The sequence below is a fragment of the Somniosus microcephalus genome, chromosome 12 (assembly GCF_052327205.1).
Source record: "Somniosus microcephalus isolate GS21.2 chromosome 12, FLI_Smic_1.0, whole genome shotgun sequence".
NCBI classification, from domain to species: Eukaryota; Metazoa; Chordata; class Chondrichthyes; order Squaliformes; family Somniosidae; genus Somniosus; species Somniosus microcephalus.
The window spans coordinates 125,340,837-125,352,681 of NC_140998.1; the positions used below are offsets into that span (position 1 = coordinate 125,340,837).

General features: G+C 50.7%; 1 protein-coding gene across 2 annotated transcripts in view; it reads right to left on the reverse strand.

Annotated features, from left to right (window-relative positions):
• The window catches only part of fsip1 (fibrous sheath interacting protein 1), a 942,743-nt gene extending 933,038 nt beyond the window's left edge, over positions 1-9,705 (reverse strand). The window contains exon 1 of one of the 2 annotated variants that reach the window (XM_086003505.1): positions 9,462-9,705. The gene's annotated coding sequence lies outside the window, so the exon portion shown is untranslated. The remainder of the gene's footprint in view (positions 1-9,461) is intronic. The other variant, XM_086003506.1, reaches the window with a different exon arrangement.
• Positions 9,706-11,845: the final 2,140 nt, after the last annotated feature.

Genomic DNA, 11,845 nt, shown 5'->3' on the forward strand with positions numbered 1-11,845 from the left:
TGCGAAGTTTTTGAAGGAATTCGTCAAGTGATACCCCGGGTTGTTGTCGGCCAGTAGATGCCGAGCAAAAATTTTGTTTGGGGCCTTAACATATAGTTGCTGTAGTATTTGGATAGCGGAGTCATAGTCTACACAGTCTTCGATATAGTCAAACACATGAGGGGATACATAACTGGCAAGTATCTCTAAATTATCAGGAACATTCTCACCAAACACCCTGAGGAAGTTGCTGAAGGTACGATACCAGTGTTTCCATACCTTAGCAGTTGTAGGTGAATTCGGGTGCAGGTCAAGACGGGCGGGTTGGAGTAGTTTCTCCATGATGGATTGATTACTACCTCTGGTTCCCTTCTACCGTTTGAGTCATAGCCGTCTGTTCCCAAAATCACTCAGAGCATGGAGCAGGTCCAGTTGATTAAATTGATGTAAGAAAACTACTAGGTACTTGGTCTGAGTATTAAACAACGCTTTAATCAACTGTTTCACAACATGGGGATCTAGTTGTCCTTCACTAGTTCCTGTTTACAAAACGTCCTGAGCAAGCTGGGCCCGTGCCCGAGTATTTATACTCTCCCTCATCAGCGCCACCAGCAGGCCGCCCAGTATTATTTCATAAGTCATTTCTACATGAATGACAAGATTCATGTCAGTGGTTGAAGGGGCGGGTGGGTGGGGTGCTTGGGTTGACGTGCGCTCCATGCGCTTGGTTTCCGCTTGCTCCCGGCGAAGAGACTCGAGGTATTCGGCGCCTTCCCGGATGCTTCTCCTCCACTTTGTGCGGTCTTGGGCCAGGGATTCCCAGGTGTCAGTGGGGATGTTGCACCTTTTCAAGGAGGCTTTGAGGGTGTCCTTGAAGCATTTCCTCTGCCCACCTGAGGCTCTCCTACCATGACGCAGCTCCGAGTAGAGCGCTTGTTTTGGGAGTCTCAAATCGGTCATGCGGACGATGTGACCCGTCCATCGGAGCTCATCGAGCGTGGTCAAAGCTTCGATGCTGGGGATGTTGGCCTGAGCGAGAACACTGACTTTGGTGCACCTATCCTGCCAATGGATTTGCAGGATCTTGCAGAGGCAGCGTTAGTGGTACCTCTCTAGTGCTTTGAGGTGTCTGCTGTACATGGTCCATGTCTCTGAGGCATACAGCAGGGCGGGTATCACTGCTGCTCTGTAGACCATGAGCTTAGTGCCGGGTTTGAGGTCCTGGTCTTCAAACACTCTCTTCCTCAGGCGACCGAAGGCTGCACTGGCACACTGAAGGCAGTGTTGGACTTTGTCATCAACATCTGCCCTTGTTGACAGTAGGCTCCCGAGGTATGGAAAGTGGTCCACGTTGTCCAAGGTCTTGTCGTGGATTTTGATAATCGGGGGGCAGTACCATGTGGTGGGGGCAGGTTGGTAGAGGACCTTTGTCTTACGGATGTTTAGTGTAAGGCCTATGCTCTCGTACACTTTGGTGAAGTTGTTGACGATGGTTTGGAGTTCGACCTCCAAGTGAGCGCAGGCGCAAACGTCGTCTGCATACTGTAATTCGACGACAGAGCATGGGATGACCTTGGATCTGGACTGGAGGCGACGGAGGTTGAACAGTTTCCCGTTTGTTCTGTAAATTAGCTCTACTCCAGCGGGGAGCTTACTGAGGGTGAGATGGAGCATTGCAGCAAGAAAGATCGAGGAGAGCATTGGTGCAATGACACAGCCTTGCTTGACCTCGGTCCGTATGTGAATTGGGACTATGGTCAGGATCACAGCTTGCGTGTCGTCGTGAAGCAGGCGGAGGATGGTGACAAACTTTAGAGGGCAGCCGAATTGGAGGAGGACACTCCATAATCCCTCACGGTTGACAGTGTTAGATCAAAGAAGGCCATGTACAGCGGTTGGTGCTGTTCCCTGCATTTTTCTTGTAATTGACACGCGGTGAAGATCATGTCCATTGTGCCCCTTAGTGCGTGGAATCCGCATTGCAACTCTGGGAGGAGCTCTTCGGCCACTGGGAGAAGGCGAATGAGGAGTATTCTTGCGATGACTTTACCTGTGGCAGACAGCAGGGAAACTTCTCTGTAATTACTGCAATTGGAATTCTCACCTTTCTTGAAGATGGCCACAATTACGGCATCTCTGAGATCCCCTGGCATGCTCTCCTCCTCCCAGATAAGATAAATTAGTTCATGAATTCGCGCCAGTAATGCTTCTCCGCCATGCTTTAGTGCCTCGGCAGGGATTCCATCTACTCCTGAGGCCTTGTTGTTCTTCAGTTGTCGGCTGGCCTTTGAAACCTCATGCCGGGCTGGGGTTGTGCTGAGATGGTGGTGGGTAGCATGCTGCGGGATGAAGTTGAGGACACTCACGTCGAAGACAGAGTCTCGGTTAAGGAGATCTTCGAAGTGCTCCTTCCAGCGGGCACTGACTGCCTCTCTGTCCTCGATGAGTACCGCTCCGTTCTTGGCCCGCAGTGGGGTAGGACCTTGGCTGCTTGGGTCTTGACTGCGCTAAAGAATCCACGCATGTCGTGGTTGTCGGCTAGCTGCTGGATCTCCTGCGCTTTCTCCCCCCACCATCTCTTCTTTAGGTTGCGAGTTTTTTGTTGGACCTCGGCCTTCAGGTGTCTGTAGATCAGGAATGCCTTGCACTTGCGACTTATTAGCTCCTGGATCTCCTGGTCGTTCTCGTCGAACCAGTCTTGGTGGTTCCTGGTCGAGTGACCGAGCGTCTCTTCACAGGTGCTGATTATGGAGGACTTGAGTGCAGACCAGGCACTGTGGAAGCTCTGTGTCTCTGCATCACTGGGAGTCATCAGGTTGTTTGTTTTGTTAACACAAAGGAAGATGGTTGTGGTGGTTGAAGGTCAATCATCACAGCCCAGGATATCGCTGCAGGAGTTCCTCAGGGCAGTGTCCTAGGCCCAACCATCTTTAGCTGCTTCATCAATGACCTTCCTTCCAACATAAGCTCAGAAATGGGGACGTTCACTGATGACTGCACAATGTTCAGTGTCATTCACAACTCCTCTGATAATGAAGCAGTCCATGCCCGCATGCAACAAGACCTGGATGACGTTCAGGTTTGGGCTGATAAGTGGCAGGTAACATTCGGCCACAGTAGTGCCAGGCAATCACTATCTCCAACAAGTGAGAGTCTAACCACCGCCCCTTGATATTCAACGGCATTACCATCGCTGAATCCCCCACCATCAACATCCTGTGGGGTCACCATTGACCAGAAACTTAACTGGACCAGCCACATAAATACTGTGGCAATAAGAGCAGGTCAGACGCTAGGTATTCTGCGGCGAATGTCTCACCTCCTGACTCCCCAAAGCCTTTCCACCATCTACAAGGCACAAGTAAGGAGTGTGATGGAATACTTTCCACTTGCCTGGATGAGTGCAGCTCCAACAACACTCAAGAAGCTCGACACCATCCAGGACAAAGCAACCCACTTGATTGGCACCCCATCCACCACCTTAAAGATTCACTCCCTCCACCACCGGCGTACCGTGGCTGCAGTGTGTACCATCTACAAGATGCTCTGCAGCAATTCACCAAGGCTTCTTCGGCAGCACCTCCCAAATCTGCGACCTCTTCCACCTAGAAGGACAAGGGCAGCAGGCGCATGGGAACACCACCACCTCCAAGTTCCCCTCAAAGTCACGCGCCATCCTGACTTAGAGGTATATCGCCGATCCTTCATCGTCGCTGGGTCAAAATCCTGGAACTCCCTCCTTAACAGCACTGTAGGAGTACCTTCAGCACACGGACTGGAGCGGTTCACCACCACCTTCTCAAGGGCAATTAAGGAAGGGCAATAAATGCTGGCCTTGCCAGCGACGCCCACATCCCAGGAACAAATTTTTAAAAAATAGAGCTCATGAAGCAAATACTTTCTGAAATACTGAATCCAAAGAATTATTTTTTTTAGAATAATAAAGTATAATGTATGTACCTTTAAGGGGGGAACTACTTTCTACAGCTCATGTATACTGTAGTACCGGCAGTGACCACACCTATATATAACGCTGAGTAGTAATCTGTTGTTTCAGTTGCAGTTTGAACCACATTGAGTAAACACCTGTTGGGATTCGCTCCTGGAGAACAGTGGAAGAAGGTCGAGTCCAGAAGCACGGGCGTCGACCACGGGCAACCGCCCAGTCATCCAGCGGACATTTGAGCATCGCAGGGGAGGCTGTCGAGAGCCAGGCTTGGCTTTCCAGTCACGGTGGTCCAGCGAAATGGGCTGGCAACAGGTACTGCGCAGACCCTTCCCGGACAGTGGCGGGCTAGAGCCCGACCGAGCGGCACAGAAAAAGGCCGAGCAGTGTCAACGGGGGAGAGAGAGAGGGCAGAGCGCACAGGGCGCAGCCGGTGTTCAAGTCCGAGCGGCGTCAACGGGGAGAGAGACGAGAGAGAGCAGAGCGCAGCCGGTGTTCAAGGGCCGAGCAGCGTCAACGGGGGAGAGAGGCGCACAGGAAAACGCGAGGCGCTGCCATTGCCACGAGGACCGCAGAGAGCGGTGTTGGCAGCAGCATCGCACGAAACCCACAGGGCGTCGCCATTTTCCACGAGGACCGCCGAGAGCGGCGTTGGCAGCAGTGCGGGAGACGCCATTTTAAGCCGCAGCGGGGAAGAAAGGAAAGCGCGGAAGACGCCATTTTAAGCCAATCTAACCACACCCAAAAATGCCGAAGAGTGGCAGTATCACAGCGTTCGACAATGAAGTCGAAGATTGGACGACATATGTCGAACGCATAGAAGTATACTGCAAGGGGAATGAAGTGCCAGATGACAAGAAAGCGCTGGTATTGTTGAATTCAATGGGTGCAAAAACGTATGGCTTACTACGAAACCTAGTAACCCCAGAGAAGCCAGTAGAAAAGGATTTTGAAAACATAGTGTCAATCCTACAGGACCACTTAAACCCCACACCGCTGCTGATAGCAGAAAGATTTAAGTTTCACAAAAGGAACCAGCATAAAGATGAAAGTAATGCTGAGTATTTAACGGAACTGCGCAAGCTATCGAAACACTGCCAGTTTGGAACGGGACTAGCAGATACCTTAAGAGACAAGTTTGTGTGTGGGCTTCAAAGTGAAGGAACCCAGAAACGGCTTTTATCTGAAAAGGACCTTACGCTGGAAAAGGCTTTCAGCATTGCGGTATCATATGAAGCAGCAGCACGGGGCGCTGCAGATATACAACAGAGACCGCAAGAATATGGCACAAATGAAATGTCATATGGAACAGAGAAGTGCTATCGCTGCGGCAGAACAACACACGACCAGAATGATTGCTGGTTCAAAGACAAAGTGTGCAGACAGTGTGGAAAAGTAGGACACATAGCACGAGTCTGCAGGTCGGGAAAGAAAACCAGCAATAAGAAACCGACCAAAGGGAAGTACAAGAAGGTACATAAGATAACGGAGAATAGTTCAGACGAACAAAAGAGGGATAACGACTCCGAAAGCAGGGAACTGAGTTGTCTGAAACTACATAATGTGATCACAATGGAGGATCATCGAACCATTTGGGTCACTCTCAAGATAGCAAGAGTCCAGGGAAAGATGGATTGGACACAGGATCAGCTCTAACAGGCATAAACCGACGGGACTACAAGCGGCTATTCTCACACATACCCTTGAGAGACACAAAAATTATTTTGAAGACGTACACGGGGCAAAAAGTCTACCCCAAAGGAAAAATAAGGGTGACCGTTATATATAACGGTAAGGAAACACCAAAACTAGACCTGTATGTATTGCAAGATGGAGGACCACCATTACTGGGACATCAATGGATCCGGAAAATACAACTGGATTGGCATTCCATACAGGCACTGACTGTGGCTGACAAAAAGGATGACGACGTCACACCTGGGCGACTGTCAAAGATCCTAACTGACGCGAAAGAAGTGTTCCAGCAAGGACTCGGAACACTAAAAGGCATGACAGCGACGATTAAAATTGAAGAAAACGCAAGCCCAAAATTTTTTAAGGCCAGACCGGTACCTTATGCGATCCACCCAGCCGTCAAAGCAGAGCTGGAGAGTCTGGAACGTTCAGGTGTACTGTCCAAGGTAGACTGGAGCGAGTGGGCTACACCCATCGTCCCTATGATGAAAAAGTCGTTGAGCAGCACGCCTGGGGAACCAAGGAAGGTTCGCATCTGTGGGGACTTTAAGGTAACAGTGAACCCGGTCCTTCACACCATACAATATCCACTTCCGCGGATTGAAGATATTTTCGCCTCGCTATCTGGAGGGAAACGCTTCACTAAGATTGATCTGGCCCAGGCGTATCTGCAAATGGAGGTAGAAGAAGCATCAAAAAAATACCTCACAATCAACACCCATAAAGGTCTCTACCAATACAACCGGCTGGTATTCGGGGTAGCATCAGCTCCGGCTATTTGGCAGAGGGCAATGGAACAAGTCCTGCAAGGGATCCCAGGGACCCAGTGTTATTTGGACGACATCCTGGTCACGGGCGAAAATGACAGTGATCACCTTGCCAACCTGGAGCAGGTGCTCACTAGATTGCAGGAATATGGGCTCCGAGCTAACCGCCCCAAATGCGAGTTTTTTAGAAAACAGATCTCGTATTGTGGCCACGTTATCGATAAAGAGGGGTTACATAAGTCCCCAGAGAAGATTGAGGCAGTAGTCAAGGCTCCAGCACCAGAAAATGTGTCACAACTGAGGTCGTTTCTCGGGCTGGTAAACTACTACCATAAGTTCTTGCCAAATTTGTCTACAATACTACACCCACTGAACACCCTACTGCAAACTGGGGTGCCATGGAAGTGGAGTGACGAATGTAGACGAGCTTTCCAGAAGAGCAAAACACTAATCACATCGAAAGAGGTATTGGCCCATTACAACCCAGCATTACCAATTCGGTTGGCATGTGATGCGTCGCCTTACGGCATTGGAGCGGTGCTGTCGCACAAATTCTCGGACGGCTCAGAGAGGCCAATAGCCTTTGCGTCACGATCGCTAACCTCAGCCGAGCGTAACTACGCCCAGATTGACAGGGAGGCCCTCAGCCTAGTGTGGGGAGTGAAAAAGTTCAATCACTATCTGCACGGGCAGAAATTCACCTTGCTGACTGATCACCAGCCTCTTGTCTCCATTTTTAATCCGAAGAAGGGCGTTCCGGTGATGACTGCGCAACGACTACAAAGATGGTCACTTTTTCTAGGGGCGCATCACTATGAGATTGAATATAAGGGCACGAAACAGCATGGAAATGCTGATGGGCTATCACGCCTGCCACTGCCTACTGCGGAGGAAGCACCAGCAGTGGATCCTGTCTAAATATTCCATTCGACTATAGTTGAATACCGACCGGTAACTAACGCTTGTATCGAAAAGGAAACCCGAAATGACCCAACACTGTCTCGGGTATATGATTTGATGGTGAAGGGATGGCCAGCACATGGCGACTCACTGTTGCCAGCATTCTCGACAAGGAGAGAACAGCGGTCAGTGTGCCTGGGGACCTTGATGTGTGGATCCCGAGTGGTAATTCCACCCAAGTTAAGGGATAGAGTGCTCAATGAGCTTCATGAGGGTCATCTGGGAGGGGTAAAAATGAAAAGCCTAGCCAGGGCTTATGTGTGGTGGCCGGGAATCGATAAAAAAATCGAGGACCTGACGAAGAGCTGCTCAGGATGCCAGAAAGTCCAAAATGCACCACCACAGGCCTCTCTATACCCATGGGAGTGGCCCTCATCTCCATGGCAACGGGTGCATATTGATTTTGCTGGTCCATTCATGGACTCAATGTTTTTAATAGCCGTGGATGCGCACTCAAAATGGCCTGAGGTCATCAAAATGTCCTCCACCACCACGGAAAACTATTGCAGTCCTACGGACCATTTTTGCCAGGAATGGCTTGCCAGAACAGATTTGCTCCGACAACGGACCACAGTTTGTGTCCGAAGAGTTCCGGAGGAACTTGAAAAAGAATGGGGTAAGGCATTACACATCCGCCCCGTATCATCCAGCCACAAATGGATTGGCTGAGAGGTTCGTACAAACCTTTAAGAAGGCAATAAAGGCTATGTACAATGACAACATTCCGCTGCAGCACAAGGTGGACAATTTCCTGTTCGCCTACCGGAATGCGACACATGCAGTCACCAACCAGGCCCCAGCCATGATGTTCTTTAACCGAAGGTTAAGATCTCGCCTGGATTTGCTCAGACCAAGCGTATGAAGAGATGTTGAGAGTAAGCAATTCCAGCACATCCATGAGAAGCCAACAAGGAGCTTCAATGTAGGGCAACCAGTCTTGGCCCGCGACTACCGAACAGAAAAATGGCAGCCAGGAACGATATGCACACGGCAGGGCCCACTAATGTACACAGTGGACGTTGGGGATAACATCGTAAGACGCCATGCTGACCAGATCCTAGGGTCACAGGAACAAATCAACCCCATGCCTCGCCCATACGTACCTGGTGATGAACCCGACGTACAGGTAGCATCTACGCCAGAAACAGTGTCATCGGAAGCTGATGAACCATCCGACGACAGGGGGCCAGAATCGCCTCCGCACCAAGAGCAAGACACTCGGGAAAGGCGCTATCCAGAAAGGATCAGGAAGCCTCCCCAAAGACTGAATTTATAAATAGACTATTTTCAGCTAATGTTGCATGTTAAAAGTGTTAATTGTAATTAGTTTGATATTTAATTGTTAAATGAGTGTTATGGTACTGTTAATCTAAAAGGGGAGGAATTGTAATGTATGTACCTTTAAGGGGGGGAACTACTTTCTACAGCTCATGTATACTGTAGTACCGGCAGTGACCACACCTGTATATAACGCTAAGTAGTAATCTGTTGCTTCAGTTGCAGTTTGAACCACGTTGAGTAAACACCTGTTGAATCGTTCCCTGCAGTCTGTTGTCTGATTATTGAAGGACACAACATTAAGATACATGGACCTAACATAAAGCTTCCGACCCATTGAATGCACAATGGATTTAGAAACTCTGTGAATGTACCTTGAATGTTTTATACATCATCAGGGTCAGAATATAAATTTAAAGTTTTACGACAGTATTAATACCTCATGGGTTTGGGGGGGGGGGGGGGGGCACAGGTCACCCGGGCAGGGAGGGACACAGGTCGCCCGGGCAGGGGACAAAGGTCACGGGGGCAGGGGACACACTACACATGGGCGGGGGGCACAGGGGGCAGGGGACACAGGTCACAGGGGCAGGGGGCACACTTCACACGGGCAATGGGATAGGGGCACACGGGCAGGGGGCACACCCGGTGGGAGCACAGAACATGTTTGGCGTCTGCCGGCGCTCCCATAGCAACGGCCCTTGGAGACGGCGCTACAGCGGGCCCGGGGGTTGGAGCCTCACTTTATCCCGCACACCGAGCCTATTCAACGGGTTTCTCAACATTTCGTGCCACGGCCACAACCTCAACCACAAGTTAAGAACAAAAGCAGTTACCGAGCGGCGAACGAAGCGGCGTCCCGGCTGCCAACGACGCTCAGCTCCCGGATGTGGTTGCTATTCAAAGCAAAGGCAACTTTATTTGTTGTTTTGTGCTGTTGATCCAGAGGTTGATCTGAGCTCATTGGCTACTGCTCCAAATATCACCACTGGCTACTGCTCCAAACATCACCACTGGCTACAACAAGCTTTACCACTGGCTACTGCTCCAAACATCACCACTGGCTGCTCCAAACATCACCACTGGCAACTGGTCCAAACATCACCCTTGGCTACTGCTCCAAACATCACCACTGGCTGCCTCAAGCATCATCACTGGCTACTGCTCCAAATATCACCACTGGCTGCTCCAAATATCATCACCAGCTACAGCTCCAAACATCACCACTGGCTGCTCCAAACATCAGCACGGGCTACTGCTGCAAACTTCATCACTGGCTACTGCTCCAACCATCACCACTGCTTGCTCTAAACATCACCACTGGCTACTGCCCCAAACATCACCACTGGCTGCCCTAAACATCACCACTGGCTACTGCTCCAAACATCACCACTGCTACTGTAACAAACAGCATCACTGGCTAATGCTCCCAACATCACCACTGGCTACTGCTCCAAACATCACCACTGGCTGCTACTCTAAACATCATCACTGGCTGCCCCAAACATCACCACTGGCTGCCCCAAACATCACCACTGGCTACTGCTCCAAACATCACCACTGGCTGCCCCAAACATCACCACTGGCTACTGCTCCAAACATCACCACTGGCTGCCCCAAACATCACCACTGGCTACTGCTCCCAACATCACCACTGGCTACTGCTCCAAACATCAGCACTGGCTACTGCTCCAAACATCATCACTGGCTACTGCTTCAAACATCACCACTGGCTACTGCGCCAAACATCACATAGAAGACAGGAGCAGGAGTAGGCCATTCGGCCCTTCGAGCCTGCTCCGCCATTCAATGAGATCATGGCTGATCATCCAAATTCAGTACCCTGTCCCTGCCTTCTCCCCATATCCCTTGATCCCTTTAGCCTTAAGAAATATATCCAACTCTTTCTTGAATATATTTAATGAACTGGCCTCCACCACCCTCTGTGGCAGAGAATTCCACAGGCACAGTGAGGTGCCGGTTGCTGAGCCAAAAAGGGAGGCGACCTTGCTGTAGGTCCTCCAAATTACTGCGCCCTTCGTTCAGCACCGTACAACACACACGCATCGTTTTTCGCTGCCTGCGCCGAGGCATTCTGATCCTCCCTGATCAAACTATTGATCGTCTGAGCGTGTGCCTCCAGCTCGGCTATGACTTCCTTTAAATGTATCGTCATAGCCTGATCCTCCCATAACTCTGACCCCTCTAGCTCATTACCCTCCCGCAGTATCTTTCGCAACTGTACATCGTCCACACTGTTGATAATGGACGTGCCCATGCTGAAGGCTGTAGCCGTATCATTAAATACCCCCCGTCTATATCTCCCCGAACCAACGCGATGGTTTACCGTTAAATCGTACAGACTTTCCCGATTCACGTCCCCGTAACTTAATTCATAAAATTGTCGGAACATTTCCTTCAACAGGGCCTCATATAATTTTTCCGTTTCTACCGGACACCACCGGGGCAGCTGTACCCTGGTTAAATTTAGAATGACCCACGCGACATCGTAGTGAACGTCTTGGTACAAGACCTTGCCGGTCAGGACTAACACTAACCCATTCCTTGGTCCCGGTGTGGTGGCGGGGCAACTAATCTGTGTTTCCTGTACCGGTGAGGCTGTGGGCAGGGGCTTCCTCTCGTGTGCTACCAGTTCTGTGGAATTTACTGTGGGAGGGTCTGGGATCATGCAGGAGTCCCCACTCTGATCCCATCCGATCCCAGCCCCGGAATCCTGCCACCGCCACAAGAAGGCAATCGACACACCTGCTGGGCAGACCCGTTCCGACCCCCACATACACACATAAATTCCCTGTTCCTCTTTCCACTATTTATTCCAGCACATTTCTACTCCCCACCCTCGCCCCCGTAATCTGTTGGTACGTATCGTCCCCCAGTTTCTCCCAGTCCGTGGATCTGTTACCCTTGACCTGGCCCAACTTCCTTAACCACCACCACCATCCCAAGGGAATGTATCCCTCACATCTTAGACAGACGCGTTTCCCCTCGGTCACCCTAACCCGTGTGGCTGTGACCTGCAGTTTGGGACACAGTATGGAAGCTTCTCCATACGTGAAACCCTCGCTGCCGGAGTACCGAGTCGAGTTCGATCCCAGCCACCCTGGCCACCTTCCCTCGTGGAAGTAAGTGGCCATTCCGTGCATGTCCCCTGTCCTACCCCCCTGTGTCATGGTAGGCCTGTTCCCTCCTGTGCAGCCGT